The sequence below is a fragment of the Panthera onca genome, chromosome B1, assembly GCF_046562875.1.
Source record: "Panthera onca isolate mPanOnc1 chromosome B1, mPanOnc1 haplotype 2, whole genome shotgun sequence".
NCBI classification, from domain to species: Eukaryota; Metazoa; Chordata; class Mammalia; order Carnivora; family Felidae; genus Panthera; species Panthera onca.
Genome location: NC_138342.1, coordinates 158,875,891 through 158,892,350, shown reverse-complemented (window position 1 = coordinate 158,892,350; position 16,460 = coordinate 158,875,891).

Below are 16,460 nucleotides of genomic sequence, written 5' to 3'. Positions count from 1 at the left end.
AGTTGGGCACACACCCCTTATGTGGGAATTAAATAGCCACTATCCTAACGGACAGCTTAGGAAATAAGGTTTTCCTTCTTCTTTACTTTCATTCTTCTTCCTTTCCTCAAGTTTCTAGAAAGAAATGGAGCTAAGAGCCACGTAACTACTTATTAATGTGTCAGGTTCTCAGTTATACAAGTAAACTGTACTGAACACACAAGGGCAATGCATATGGAGGAAGCACCTAATTTCCTTCCCATTTTCTTCTCTTATATACTTATGATAAAATATCCTGTTTTGTGAATATTGCATTTTAATGAATTTTAATATGCAGAATCTTTTTAGAGTTTTTTAAATCATTCTTTTAATTACTGAGATCAGCTTGAAGCGAAGGACTTGAAAAGCTTTGCCAAAGAGGAAAAAATAGTATTCTAGAAAAAGTCAAAGTAAAGTGTTTCGACTTTATTTTTCTTCTGTTAAACTCATGGTAGTATTATGCTAGCAATTATCATCTTTCAAGTCAAAACTTTAAGAATCACTAAATATCAGCTAATCAACGGCATTGTGCCATTAAGAAAGATTCAAAACCCAAGTGTAGGAGGAAAAACATTTCAAGTGGTTCTGATAAGCTTCCAAAGATCAGTTCTTATTTGAAAACTTGGATGGAATCAGAGTAGAACAGAATGTCATCATTAACCACGGCCATTTCTTCACCTAAATCATTTTTCTAGTATTGAACTTGAATAAAACTAATTCAGTTTGAAGAGGTCACTTTCTGATCTCTTCAATAAGATATTCACAGGTCTGTATGAAACTCCCTTAAGATCAAACTTGGGACTTTAAATTCCCAAATACTAAACTCAGGGTCAGGAAACATATTTTTTTAAGGTTTATTTATTTTTGAGAGAGAGAGTGAGAGCAGGGGAGGGGCGGGGGAGGGGGGTTGCAGAGGATCCAAAGCAGGCTCCGTGCTGACAGCAATGAGCCTCATGCGGGGCTCGAACTCACGAACCATGAGATCATGACCTGAGCTGAAGTCGGATGCTCAACCACTCAGGTGCCCCAGAAAGCATATTTTTTAAAACGGTATTTGTCACCTAGTTAAAATGGCTAGGCAATGGGGCTCCTGTATCAGTAGAGTGCTGTCTTCATTGACATACATTCCATTATGTAAGAACATGTTTACGTTGGGACCAGTTAACTCATCGGCAAATTTTTGTCAATCACTCCTAATAGAGAACAGTTCCCTGAAGATGTACTATTCACTTTGTCCTTGAAGTAGGAAAACAAATGAGAATCCAGAGATGCATAATTGATTGTTTTATTATTAAGTTTAAGGAAAAATACTTTGAGTCATACTCTCATAACATTTATGTAATTTTCTGACTTCATGACAGGTTCCCTGAAAGGGAAATGCTCAGGATAATAAATCATCAGCCCTCTCTTGTTTTACATCATTGTGAATGACTTTCTTTTGTTAATGTTTATTTATTTTGAAAGAGAGAGAGAGAGAGAGAGAGAGAGCCAGAGGGAGGAGAGGTACAGAGCGAGGGGAGAGAGAATCCCAAGGAGGCCCTGCACTGTTAGCACAGAGCCCGATGCGGGGTTTGACCTCACGGTCGAACGCATAACCGACTGACCCACCCAGGCACTCCTCATTGTCACTAACTTGTACCCCCTTCTCCTCCACTGCCCTAAGTTGTGTATTTGGAAGTTATTTTGAGTATTGCTTCAATCAAAATTATCAGTACGTGCTTTCAGTGGTTTTTATAATTTAACAATAATTTCCTTTTAAAAAAAAAATAACATTTAGCATTAAAAGACGTATTCAAACTCTGCCACAAACTAGCCATGTGACCTTATAAAAGTCACTCAACTTCCCTGGGCTTCATCATCCTCAGGTGGGTAACCATGACAACAATGGAGGAAATCTGTGCCTCAGAGAAGTGACACCCAGGAGGAGATTTGGAAGTGCAAATGGTGGTAATGTAGGACAGAGCTGTGGGAAAACCTGGATGAGGGGAAATCCAGAGGCTTTTGGAACAGACAGAAGGGTTAGGACTTTGCAGATCCCTTCATGTGTAACTTCCATCCCTGGGAGTTCCAAGTGTGGAGTTCCAAGTATGTAGCAGCTGTGTAAACAAAATCCTAAAGAAACACACTGAGTCAGGATTCAGGCAGTTTTGAAAAGTCCAGGAAAAGCCAGGGACTAAGAGGTCCCAGCAAGGACATTGCTGCTTTAGATGTCACTCTGGTCTTTACCTACAGGATAGAAAGGAGGGGAAATTTGGAAGGAGAATGGGAAACCACCATAGCAGCCTGACCTGGGGGTGATGGGGAGGCACAAAACTCAGTTCTAGGACTCAGCACACAAAACATCACAGGGAGGGGGCCCGTCGTTGATGCTCACCGAGTAACCCTGATATCGAGAGCACTGGGGTTGGTAGCGGTGGATAGAATCATTATTTAGGAGATCAGGAAGCAGAAACCGGGTTGTCAGGTGAGATTTAATAAATGGGAGAGGTGTCTGTGAGTGACAGGGGTTTCGTCCTCCAGATGAGGATGGCCTAGGAAACGGGAATTAAATACAAACATCAAAGTCTGGATGTCCAGTGTAGCGAGGCAGTCACCTCCATTTTATAAACATTTGCTGCTTGATGATCTGTTTGGGGCCAGGCACTGTGAACATAGAAATGAAGACAGGGACGGTAGATTTAGGCTCAAATTGCAGTCCATTTGAGAATTAGCCAACAAGTACACGGAAGAATTCAGAGTGAAAGTCACTGGAGGTACTGCCCTCTCTACGTGATCCTGAGCTCACAGCGAGGAATAATAATAACCGTCTTATCCAGGACTGTATGCAAACAGGAGAAAAAGATAGAGAGACAGTGTTATTATGGTCACCAAAGCTTGTGTTTCTGGAACTTAACTAGTTTATAAATCAATTGTACCGTGAAGCAATTTCTTGTGGCTTCTCTGGCATTCATTGCTTCTTCCCTCTTCCTCAAAGCTCTTTCTTTGTTGTTGTTGTTGTTGTTATTGTTGTTGTTGGTGGTGGTGGTGATGCACAAGGTCATAAGGAATCTGGCTCTCCTGCCAGTTCCATGGATAAGTAACCTAGGCTAAGCCATTCACAGCTCCACCCACTTGGCTACTGTGACTGGTTCATGGTGGCAGGTGATCTAAGCTGGTCGAGTTAGTATGAACTAAAGGATTTCACCGAGAAGATGGAGAGGAACGTACTCTTTTCCTCCTGAATGTAAATGTGGAGGCATACAACTCCAGAGGTGCTAGCAGCCATCCTGTGAGCACAAGAAGAATGCCAATGTGAAAACGGAAGGGACTCTGGGGAGAAACGCTGAAAATTGGAAACAGGAAAACCATGTGGTGTCCAGACCCTCCCTGGGAATGGCCAGCTAGATGAGCCTCTGCTGGCTCCCCCCCCCCCCACATACACACTTCTCTTTCTCTTTCCTTAAGCAAATTTGGATTGAGCTTCCTTTTGTTTGAAACCAAAGACACTTTTAATGATGAAACAGCTCTTCTCTTTAACCTGAGCCCCAGGATCCCTGGTCTTCCATTAACTAGCCGTGGCACTTGAGATTTCTCTGTAGAATATGGTTTCCTTATACCTAATGCATGGAGATTGGATCTACTTACGATCATGTTCAGATCTAAATATCGGTGATATCCACGAACACGACCTCAAACTCATATCAAAGTGTAACTAATTCTAGATCGTACTCTGAGAGTGAGATTTGGTGGGAGAAAGAAGTGACCCCTGAAAGCCAAGGGAGAATGAAGTGGAACACAGAGTGTCCAGAATACACTTTGCTGGCTTTATTTAGAGTTTCAGTCAGTTCGTGACGACCTTTGGGTGTTTCTTTCACCTTTGGTTAGGAAATTCCTCAATAATGAATAAAAAATATGTCCACCGGGATGTGAAATTGCTTATCTAAAGGTGAGAGCACAGAAATCGTGGAGAAAATCTGACTGAGCTATAAAACAAAGAGAAAATCTCTGCTAGAAGAGTGAAGGCAAATTTGGAAATTAAGGAACACCAAAATGAAGGCAGACCTCTTCAAACCTGGGGTGGTATCTTCGACGTATCCACAGCGTTCTACGGAACTAGCACAGCATTGTGTCTGTGCACATTAATATCAATTCCCTGAGAATTATTTTCAGAAAGTATTGCATTTGCTTTCTCATCTTCTTCCCCAAACCATTCCATCCAGAAGAATCCCTGGAAATTCCTAAAATTCAGGACTGATAATCTAACTGTATTGTTATCTCAATGGAAATTTGTAACATGACAAAATAGCATGTAATAAAGTTACATTTGCAGAGAATCTGGGTGGCTCCAGCATCCTACTCTTGGTTTTAGCTCAAGTCATGATTTCATGGTCCGTGGCTTCGAGTCCCATATGGCGTGCTGAACTGGCATTGTGGAGCCTGCTTGGGATTCTCTCTCTCTCTCTCTCTCTCTCTCTCTCTCTCCCTCCTTCCCTCTCTGCCCCTTTCCTGCTCTCTCTCGCTCTCTCTCTCAAATTAAATAAATATGGAAAGTAATTACATTTGCATTTTACATAAGACCAAAATGTGTCATCATCTAAAATCGAATCTTTGGTTGGCACCTCACCCCCATGAATAAAGTTTTCGTATTTGTTCTGGGGTCATCATCCTCCATAATCTGAGTGAACCCTAATAACTGTAGCCCTTCCCAAAACCAGAGGGGAGTGCCCTCTGTGCTACCATCTTTCCTGTCCCCTGGTTATCTTGGTCTTCAAGACACCCGTATACCCCTCTACAGTGTAGGGAACGATAATTGCTTCTCTTTTGCAATGTCACCTCTCCTTTCTTCCACCCATGATGATTGGAGTCATCACAGTTTTTTCTTCCTATAGCTCTTCCTGGACTTGCCAGAGAATTATTACTAAGTCTCGTTAGGCATCCTTTTCCTTTGTGGCTTTTTAGTTCCCATAGACCTAGACCATTCCCCTATATTTAACGACCCCCCTCCCCCAGATGGTTAAAACATGGCACTGTTATTCTCTGATGTCAATTAAAAAGACACCTGTTTGTTATATAATCAGGGGAATCTTACCCCACAAACTGCTAACCTCAATGTGTCTCTTGGAGGCTGAGTTAGTTTAATGTATTATTGCGCTACAATTGTAACTAAAATCATAACCATAAGTTGCTTTACCTTTAATTTTTATGAGCCAGATAAATTCAGTTTAAGCTTATCACGGCCTTAGCCCCTAAATCTATATTTGGAATATAAATACCTTGATAACATGGCAAGTATTTAGACACACAGCTTTATGAACTATAGTGGAAGCTTGGTAGATGACCAATTCTATTATAATGATGATTAAACTTCAGACTTCAAATAGCAATCACCATTCAATTCACTTGGACACACATTTATTGAGCACCTCCTGTGTGCTAAGCACAGGGCTGAGTCCTGTGAGAGAAACAATGACTAATAAGCTCTAGTCCTTGCCTTCCAGAAGTTTATACAATAGATCTGACAGTCTGCTATCAGTTTACCATCTGAAAAAAAAAAAAAAAAAAAAACTAACAAGATGCTGGCTGAATAGAATAAAGACCACGACAGAGACATAAGCAGTGTGCTTTGGGTACATGGAGAAAGGGGTGGTTAATTCTTTGAGGGGAAATTGGCACTGGCTTCCCAAGGGCATTGGAGAATAATTTGTAAGGAAGAAAGGACAGAGCAGGCCAACCAACCGAACACGAGCAGAAGCTGTCTGTTGGAAATCCTTACTTCCCATTGTTGTTTTTGCCGATGCTAATGGCAATAACAATCTATCAGGACAATAAACTCTAAGTACACACAATTTTATTTCCTCTCGGGACCTACTCCATCATGAGATGGCACAGATCATGGCGAGAGAATGAAATCACTAAAATAAATTTATGGCATCTCATCAGTCTTTAAGTTTCAACGTGTCAAAGATATTTTGTTTACTGTATATGAATGGGGATTTTGTGGAGCTATGAATCGTATTGCCCAACCACCGCCCTCAAGTCAAGCCAACGCCGTGTGTCAATAGAGCTTAACATCGTACACAGCCTGCCTACCTCAACAATGACCTTCGGCCACTTCCCCATACAAATTTATAAACCTCCATGCTCTTCACCTTCATGCCGTGGTTTTTCATGACTGTCTTTGTCTGTGTTGTCCCTCTTACAGGAATACATGCTTCTTTTCCTCTACCCTCTGCATGGCTAGCTACTATTCATCAGAGCTGAAGAATCACCCCTTTGGGACACTTTCAATGATACCCCCTTCTGGAATAAGCACACTAAGAGACATCTGCCCAGATTATTAGGGTACCGTAGAGTAGAGTGGCTTTTGTAACAAGTAATATATTGGTATTTATCTCCCACTAGGCCACGTGATTCTCGAAGATTAGACACATGTGTTATTTTTATTTATTTTTATTTGTCGTTTAGTCCTTACCCAGAAATAGTAAGCGCATGGCATATTTGGCCTGCTTCTCTCTTTCCTCACGCACCACAGAGCGCAAAAGCCCACCACCACACAATTTTCTACTGCCTTTTGTCAAAAACATTCTCATCCCAATTCCCCAGGGCAGATACTGCCAGTCACTCTAGAGTTGGCACACAAATCCATGTGGCACTCTTGCCTTTAGTAGGCTCTAAATCCTCCTCTTAATAATGAACACATCCAAGACTGCCTCCTATTTTCCTAATATACCTGGAGCTTGCAAAATAGGTGCTTACTTTGCCCAAGCCATTCGGCTAGGTTATTTATGGACGTCGCCTGATGTAATTCTCACGACAATATATTTGCACTAATAACCAATTTCTTTATTTTCCACATATGTGAGAACAGACACGCAGGAGTTCAGACACTAGTCTAAGGCCACGCTAGTAAGCCTGGATTAGAAATCACAGCTACAAAGTTTCTATTATGCAAGACGAATTGATTCTAGAGATCTACTGTACTGTGTAGCACCTATAGCTGCTAATACTACCTTGTACACTTAAAATTTGAAAAGAGGGCAGATTTTATGTTAAGTGTTCTTATCACACATGCACAGACACTAATAAAGGGAAGAAGAAATAAAGGGTTTCAGGAGACAACTTTTGAAGGTGATGACTATGTTATGGCCTTAGACTCTGGTGATGGTTTCAAGGATATACTCTACCTCCAAACGCATCAAGCTACATACATCGAACAGAGACAGCTTTTTCTATGGCAAGCCTACCTCAATAAAGTGGATTAAAGACTGAACAAACCACAGCTATTTGACTTCCAGGTCTAGGTTTTTTTCCACTGCCTGCAAGAAACTTGCATTTGTTTTGCTGTTTTCTACAAAACTATCCCTTGTAGCCACTCATACTCAGAGAACTCCAACTCAGGCTTCTGCAGTGGCCACCTCCTTTCTCTTAACTGACTGATTCTCTGCCCCCAAGCTACAGTAAAGAGATGGGTAGATGTGTTCTGTGTCAGTGAAGTGAGGAGGATAGTGGAGCTGGCCACAAAGAGAACGTGGATGCAAGTTGACTGAATACAAATTCCAGGGTCGTCATAACTCTATGTGGAATTGGTGTTTTCGTAACCTTTTTCCAATCATGTTTTCTGCACTGTTCCTTATCGTTGCCCTGTGGAAGTCTGAAATGATAGCTGCTTTTCTTTCTCCTGCCACACACACAGACTGATTTGTTATTGCTGGGTTGTTCTTGAGTTCTGGACTGTTGTTGATTTGTTTATATTTTTTCTCTATCTTGGAAAAAGGAGCTGCAAAGCACTGCCTTTCAAAGACAAAAGGTGCTAGGCAGAGGGGGAAATCACACATATCTGGAGGATTCCATGGACTTTGTAAACAGATCTGTATCCAAAAGCTTTATTTTTAATCCAATCAAATTTGGATTCGATTTAATCCAATCCAATCCAAATTAATCCAACCACCCTGAATGGTGCCTCTGCCTTCAAAGGAATTTAGTTGCATTTTTCCATCAGAAGCACACCATTTTGAAGCATAACATGGGCATGTCTTTAGAATTTAGTCCCTAGGAGTAGAAAAGTATCATGGCAAGTGACAAAACGTGTCATTTTCTAGTTGCTGTTTCCTCTTTTATTCTCAGTGCATGATCTCCTCTGCGGGGCTTGGGCTTTGAACAGACTTCAGTTCTGAATCATCTTGGTTGCTTCTTTCATTTTTTCAAATCTGAGATTATATTAATATCCACAACTCTCCCAGTAAAAACTCTGCTGAAATAACCTCTGGAGAATTAACCGCGAAGTTAGGAACTGGAGTTCAGAGTGAAGATCTGCGAAACTCTGTTCCCTCCCTTCCTTTCCCCATTGGAATAGCCAAGACTGTCATCTGGGAGAGTCTAACTTCTTTTTAAAGCTGATCCTGATTAACCCGAGTCACTTATGAACTTATGCCTTGCTGCGGAAAATCAGGAAAACTCATTCTAGTCCCCTGAATTAATCCAGATGACTAAAACCCACGGAAATCGCCTAACTTGCTTTTTTAAGAAATATCGTTCATGCCCTGGAGTTGAAGAAGCTTGAACGTGAAAGTAACATATTACTTTTTATCTTAAATAATGCTGAGTCCTATGCTATTTACCCTCAGGAGTCAATAATTTTTGAATGGATTAATAAGTCTTAACATGCATGTGGCTAACTCTGAACATGTCCAAAAGGTTAACTCACTTTTAACTAGAGCATAATGCTGGAAAGATGAAGATTCTATATCAGTCCTAGTTTGCATCCTTCTGTTTGTCCCTCCTGAAACCCAGGCCACTCACTGTCTTATCCACTCATGCTAAAGGAGAAGTGACGAGGGTGTGTGGAAAGGGCAGTGTAAGAACACTGGCATTCCAGAGAAAGAGGTCTCATGAGGACTTTTCTGATGGATAGTGTATCTCCCGCATTGTCTGAAAATTTTTGAAGAAAACAAGAGCAACACGTAAGTTTTGTTTTTCCAATTATTCCTCTGTATATTTTCAAGGCCACTGTGGAAATTTTCATCTTACCGTTCTTCTGGAAGGACATTCTACATCGAGTCTTATGCTAGAGGTTACGGGATGGCATTGGAGTTAAAATAATTTGACGTTTTTTGTCTAAAGGAGAGAATACCAACGGGTGCAAAATAATTACTCCTTACTTGGCATTATGCTGTTCTGCTGAGTAAAAGCTTAACCATACATTAATTGTATTTATCTTCATAACTTTTGAGGTGAAGGGACAGACATTATCACTCTGTTTTGGAAATGAAGATGACATAGCTGGGACTTTACAGGAATTGCTGTGGCAAATTGCATCAGTGGCTAAATCCCCCACCCCTCCCTGCATCAATCCCCTTTGCCAATCGACTATAAGTTCCTCCCACAAAAGGTGTGGAGAATGTTTGCCAACCCTCGACTCTGGCGTTGCCTTTATCCCTTGCGTTGGCCAACAGAACAAGGGGGAAGAGGTGGTGTGCCAATTGTTGAGTGTCAGCCCAAGATACCTTGTATGTCTACATTTACTCACTGACCCTCCACCAACACCAACCATGAGAAGAACCTGCCCAGGAGAGCGTGTGGAGTGTGGAGCAGAGCCCAAGCTAGATCATCTGGCCAACAGACTCATGGGGGATAATAAATGATTGGTTATTTTAAGCCACTGAGTTTGGGCTGGGTTTAGTAGTAATAGCTGGCACATTCCCAAAACTGCATGGCTAGTTTGGAGAGAAGTCAGGGATCAGTCATTACTTTTGACTCCAAAACCACTGACCCTTCCCTGATTCCAGATGCATACTGAACATCTGAGTCTAGTCAGCTTCTCAGTTTTGAGGCTAAGATACTTCTAGTGAACTGTATCCTCCAAACTAGTCCATACCTATCATTATCCCTAACATATTTCTCCTTGTAAATACTCTTGTGTCCGTCTACCAGGTATTCTTTTTTTTTTTAAGTTTATTTGTTTATTTCGAGGGAAAGAGTGTGCGTGAGTGGGAGAGGGGCAGAGAGAGAAAGAGATAGAGAGAGATAGAGAATCTCAAGCAGGCTCTGGGCTGACTGGCTCTGAGCCCCGATGCGGGGCTCGAACTCACAAACCGTGAGATCATGACCTGAGCCGAAACCAAGTCAGACGCTTAACCGATGGAGCCACCCACGTGCCCCTTTCCACAAGCTACTCTCACACGTTCTTTCTTTCTTTCTCTGTATACTCAGTCCTAGCGGTCACTACCCCTTCTTCCCTGCAGCCACATCTTTTACTTATTTAACACTTTGCTTCCAGTCCGTTCATGTATGAGCTCTCCCCCACTCACCTATTCTCTGCTTACCTGGCACTTAGCATTCATTTGTGGTCTCAACCTCATTCAATTATACCTCTAATCCCTGCTCTTGATGACTGTATGTCCTGCCTCCACAGCTCAACATAAGCTCCCCACAGGGACCAAGACCTCTGCTCCCCAGGTGCATCCTTAATAAATAGATGAGTGAATAAATAAATAATAATTACACTCACAGTGTATAAACTGTACTATAAGGAGGCTAAATTAGTGCAGCATCTTTTTTACTGCTTGTATAATCGCTCCACATCGTTAGGCGGCTAAAAAGCAAATACGAGGATTCTGTGACATTACCTTGATCTCTTAGCAGAGGAAATATTATCGGAAGGGAAGAAATAAGCATGCCTTACCCAGAGAGACAAATGCTTCCATTCTCCACCAGGTGTCTCCTCACGTTCAGCCATTTTCAGCAGCATTCCGGTAAAAGATGGGGATGTGGCGAGGTCTAAGCACAGAGTAAGCACAATGCAAGGGAAGGCCACCTACTGTAAAGGCCTGCAGGGCGGGTTACGTAGCAGAACAAAGCAGGCAGAGAGGCAACTTCAAAAAGTCGCCTTCAAAAAGTGTGTGCAGTGTGGGCACAACAGCCATTTCAAAGAACATACCTTCTGAAAACATAGCTCATGGATCATTACTTATAAAAGATTACCAGCTCTTCTTTTAAAATGCAATTTCCACCTCAGGGAAAAACTTAATTTCCATGCATATCACACTCATTACCTTTGGTACGGAGGTGGCTAATTTGTTAGCAGACTTTGGTATCCTTAAAGATTCTTCTGTTGGAACTTTTGCATTTGAAAGAACACCAAACCAGCAATAATAACTCTGCATTTGCTCTGCTATTATTCTCAGCTTTCTAATTGCTGCACTCGGAAAATAGGCGTACATGAGCCTCCCGCCAAACTGGCAGCCTGAAGAAGGGACTGTCATAACGGCAGGTCGTTACCTTGTGGGTCCAATTAACTAAAGGGTTTCCCAAAATGCGTCCAGGGCTAGATCATTGGAGATATGTAGTCAGCGAAATAGTAGGTGAATTTGCCAGCTTGTATACAAAAAGAGACAGGCTTTCAGCTATGAAACTTGTATAACAAGTAGGCCCTCCTGACAAGAAGTTTTTCTTTTGTATATAGAATGTGTGTCATGTCACTATTTCTTTTCCGGGTTTGCCTTGGCTATTTATTTTAACACAGATTCCTTAGATGTGTATGTGGGTGTGTTGTAGGCATTGTATATGCCCCGTGCACAAGCTTTCTCTACGGGAGAAATCAAGTGCTGCTTTGTCCTACATCTTCTAGGGATGTTCTTACCCGGCGAGAGGGAAGGAGAAAGAACTGTTCCTCCAATGATTAGCTAATTCCTTTTCCCACAGGAACCCATGAGATCAAATCATCTCACATTAATAGTCTGCCTATGATGGAACATGAAGTAGATCAGGTCAGAATGAGGACAGAAACTGGACATGGTGGATGTCATGGATGAATTTTGCTCCCCACAAGGAAAGAAACAAACAAACGTATGTTGAAGCCATAAGCCCAGTATCTCAGATCGTGACCTTGTTTAGATACAGGGTTTTTACAGAGGCACTAAAGTTAAAATAAAGTCCGTAGGGTGGTCCTAACCCAATATGACTGGTACCCTTATATATAGGGGAAATGGAGGCCCACACATATACACACAGAGAACGCCATATGAAGATGAAGCTAGAGAAAACTGCGATGTGTCTACGAACCAAGGAATCCCAAAGACTGCCAACAGAGCACCAGAAGCTAGGAGAGAGGCATGGAGAAGGTTCCCCCTCAGAGCCCCCAGAAAGAGCCAACTCCACCGACACCTTATCTCAGACTTCTGGCCTCCAGGGCTAGGAGGGGATACATTTCTGTTGTTTCAGCCACGAAGTTTGTGGTCTCTTTTTCTAGCACTCTTAGGAAACTAATACAGATAGAGAGAGAAAAGGGATTCCACGCTTCTGACCTCATTGAGAGAAGTGGCTTAAACCTTGCTGAGAACTTTTACTTAACTTGTGGGGGGTGGAAGGAAATGAGCCAGGAAGGGCATTCCTGGTTAAGAACTGTACTGCCCTATTAATATGGATTCATTAAGTGGGTGTTCTGAGTCCACCGAAATCAGGACAACCTCCATTTTCTAGAAAAGTACGTTTAATAGAATTTTCAGTAACTTACCCGTTATGTGTTGAGTCAGCTTCCTGTGAGACATCTAGTTCTCAACGTAAATGCTTGACATTTCCTAATTTTGTTGGATAATCATCAAATCCATCATGATCCTGGCATACAATGTGTTTTCACCCTTGGTCACTAGATGCTCTACCCATCCTCACTTAGCCCCATCTAGCCGTTAATTCCCAAGGAAAGGCTTTACTTAGGGCTGTCATTGTTATGGCAAGCAAAAATTCCACAGAAGCTCACGGGAAAATACTAGCCTCTAGAGTCCATTTTTGCCCTGCCTTTCGTCTTGTCTGATATTTAGATTTGAGGATGTTATTAAAGAGCTGTGGAGAATTAGAATCCGATAGACATCATTGCAAAGTTCTATTTCACTCAGGACATTTCCCTCAACTCTGAAGCAGGCTCGGCGTGTGATCCTGGGTTATAATAAGGACCTGGATACCAGCGTTTGTATCTTTTATTACCGAGTTGTAGCCCTACGGCCAAGACTGATCTTGAATACACCCACATTTTTATTCTGGTAAGAGATGGAGTGCAATATCAGTAGAGACATACAGCAATGGTACAGACTACTCATGGATCTGGTCTTAAAGCTGGATCATCTGGCCAGAGAGCTTTCGATGTTGAAGCATATGCGAGTAAACAACTCAATATGTTCAAGAACATCTAGAAAGAAATCCTCATTATCAATTAACCAGCTCGCCTTACTAGGTGGGAATACTTCACTATGCACACAACACCACTCAGGTTTTCATTCTTAATGAAATTAATTTAATTCAACATCTGTTATATACCTGCCATGCACAGAATGCTGCATTGGGGTTTATGTAATGTTACTCATATTTTCGTTATTTCCTTGCTATACTTTCAAGAAAAAAGAGTACTGTCAGATTGCCTCCCCAGTCAGACTTCTTTCTTGTTACAAATAAAATGGGGGCACCTGGCTGACTCAGTCGGTTGAGCATCAGACTCTTGATTTCAGCTCAGGTCATGATCGCAGGGTCATGGGATTGAGCCTCGTATTGGGCTCGGTGCTGAAAATGGAGCCTGCTTGGGATTCTCTCCCTCTGCCCCTCTGCCCTTCTTCCCTGCGTGCAAGCTCTCTCTCTCTCTCTCTCTCTCTCTCAAATTAAAAAAAGTGGCTTTGGGGCCCCTGGGTGGCTCAGTTGGTTAAGCATCTGACTTTGGCTCAGGTCACGATCTCACTGTTTGTTGTGAGTTTGAGCCCCGTGTCGGAGTCTGTGCCCTTCGGATTCTGTGTCTCCTTCTCTCTCTGTTCCTCCCTTGCTTGTACTCTGTCTCTTTCTCTCTCAAAAATAAGGATTAAAAAAATTTTTGTTCAATAAAAAAAATAAAAAAGTGGCTTTAAAACTAATAGAGGAAATCAAATCTCCCTTTGATGAATGTACTGGTAAATGTTTTTTTTGTTGTTTTTTTTTTGTTGTTGTTGTTGTTTTTTCTGGAACCTGGGACCCAGGAATGCAGAGCTGGTAACTACTTTTAACATACGGGAGTTTTACACAGCCAAGGGAGGCACCCTTGATTATGACACTCTCTGAAGAAGAGAGTTCTGTCTGACTACTTAAGGAGGCACACTGCTGGAAAGGGAGCTGTGATCAAAATAGAAGGTAGGCCCCCTAAGCGAGACCCCCTGGAGGCAGAGAGACTTGGCACTTTATTTCCCAGCAACTGAGTGATGCCTGGCCCCAAATGTCTCCTGAATGAGTAACAGCAGAGATGCTCCTGGCTGGACTTTTAAACACTGGGCTGCATACTCAACATCCGGATACTGACATTTTCCATCCTTAGAATCTATTGCCTGTGCTACTCTCTGTCACGCAGCGTCAGAAGGAAATGAGTAGATCAACAAACCCCAAATCCTGAATTGCTTTTTACTTGATGCTGTTGGTATGCCACTTGCTGGCTTGGAGGAGCAGGGGCGGTGGTGTTATATTTGGGGCGCTATAGTGTTACCATGGACAGCAGCGGAATCTTTCTGGAAAAAAAAAATCCTACAGAGAATGGCAATTCCCTGTTCTTTTACCCCTGCCCACACATCTCCCCCAGAGAGAGATGTAAAAGGATTCTCACATCATTGTGGTCCAGCTCAGGGCAGAATGGGGTTCAAGTGAGTGATGGGCCAAGCCCTGAGGACTACAACACAAGCTATGGGGAGAAAGAAGTCATTCCCGGGATAGACTGTGCACATAGAGGGAAAAAAAAGAATCAGACGGTAGCTTTCCGTATTGCCTGGATCTATGTCATAGGCATTAGAAGTGGCAGTAGCTGGGGGCATGTGGGTGCCTCAGTCGGTTAAGCGTCCGACTCTTGATAGGCTCACGATTCCACAGTTGGTGGGATCGAGACCGATGCCAGGGTCTATGCTGACCATGGAGTCTGCTGAGATTCTCTCTCTCTGTGTCTCTCTGCCCCTTCTCTCTCTCTCTTTCTCTCAAAATAAATAAATAAGCTTTACGAATAAAGAATGGGCAGAAGCTGTAGATTCAGAAATGTTGATGTAGTGTGAGTTACAAGCAATTGCAGAGACAGAATTCCCTAAAAACGGCCGAGAAGCCTCAACACAAGGAAACAAGCGTAGGGGCACAGGGGAGGATGAGCAGAAAGGTCGAGACCAGAGCTGTGAAAGCAACGCAGGGTCCAAATAATCCCAGAACATAAATAATAGCGTTTCTCTCTCTTAGTGAGGCCGGATTTGATACTAACACTGGAGCCACAAACACACCATTTGCAGTTGTAAACACATATTTATTCTGCAGTGTACTTTATAGTTAACCTCCCGGTTCTCTCCACAGTATAGACCTGTTCACGAGCAATCCTGTGTGCTTGTTATGCTAGCCCAAATAAAAGATCCTCCCCAATTATTTTACCTTTTTTCCCACTCTTCTTGATGGCCTCCAATTGACAATTGCTGTTAGGACCCCAGGTTAAAAAAACAAATGACCCCCCCTGCACACCCCCTCAAAAAAAAAAAAAACACCTCTTGGAGAATACTGGCTCACCACAGGTATGTTTCTTGCTGTCTCCCCTCACAAAATCTGAAGCTGGCTGTGCCTTAATTGCTATTTGGGGGGGCTACACATGCACAATGCTGGGAAAAACAGCATCTGCTTATGAAAACAAATTCTGGCTTTTGAAGCTTTAGGTTACAGAAGTAGCCACCTAGTTAGTGGTAAAAGCAAGTTATTTTCTTTTCAGTTCTAACAGGTACTAAATGTATACTTTTTAGTCATTCTTCCCTTGGGAAGACACTGCCACCGGCTTCCTGCTGACAAAGCTCATCACTCATTCATTTGCCTCCTTGAACAATAAAAAACACTTTCCATAAACGAAAGTGAATTTGCTACATTATAACTCAATCACCAACGAGAAGCATTTTCCTTCTGCGTCAGGTGGAAAACATTTACATTTTTCTCTATTCTTTGCTATGTAAGGATCTGCGTGCTTTCCTAGTCCCATTTTTCACCCTGAAAAGGTGGTTTCCTTCTGGAAATCCAGTGTCATTTAGATGTGTCACTTAATCAAGGCTTCTTTTATCTCTATAAAGTTGGCATAAGTTACATACATATTGGAAGTTGCTGACGCTGAAGTTATTAAGTTTGTCCAAGTAAATAAATCAGAGAGAATTAGGAACCAGTTGGTAATCAAACTTACTTCCAGGTTTTCTGGGAAGTCTTTTCTTTCTTCTTTTCTTCTTTTCTTCTTTTCTCTCTTTCTTTCTTTCTTTCTTTCTTTCTTTCTTTCTTTCTTTCTTTCTTTCTTTCTCATTTGTAAGTATTCACAACCCAGATTGGATGCAGTGGGGTGAGGATATATTAGAAAATAATATGCGTTGTTTGTAATAGCTAGAACACCAATGGGGCAACATTAGAAAAAAACACGCTGCCTTCAGAACAATTATTTAATTTAGAGGACAAAAATCAGTCGTCAT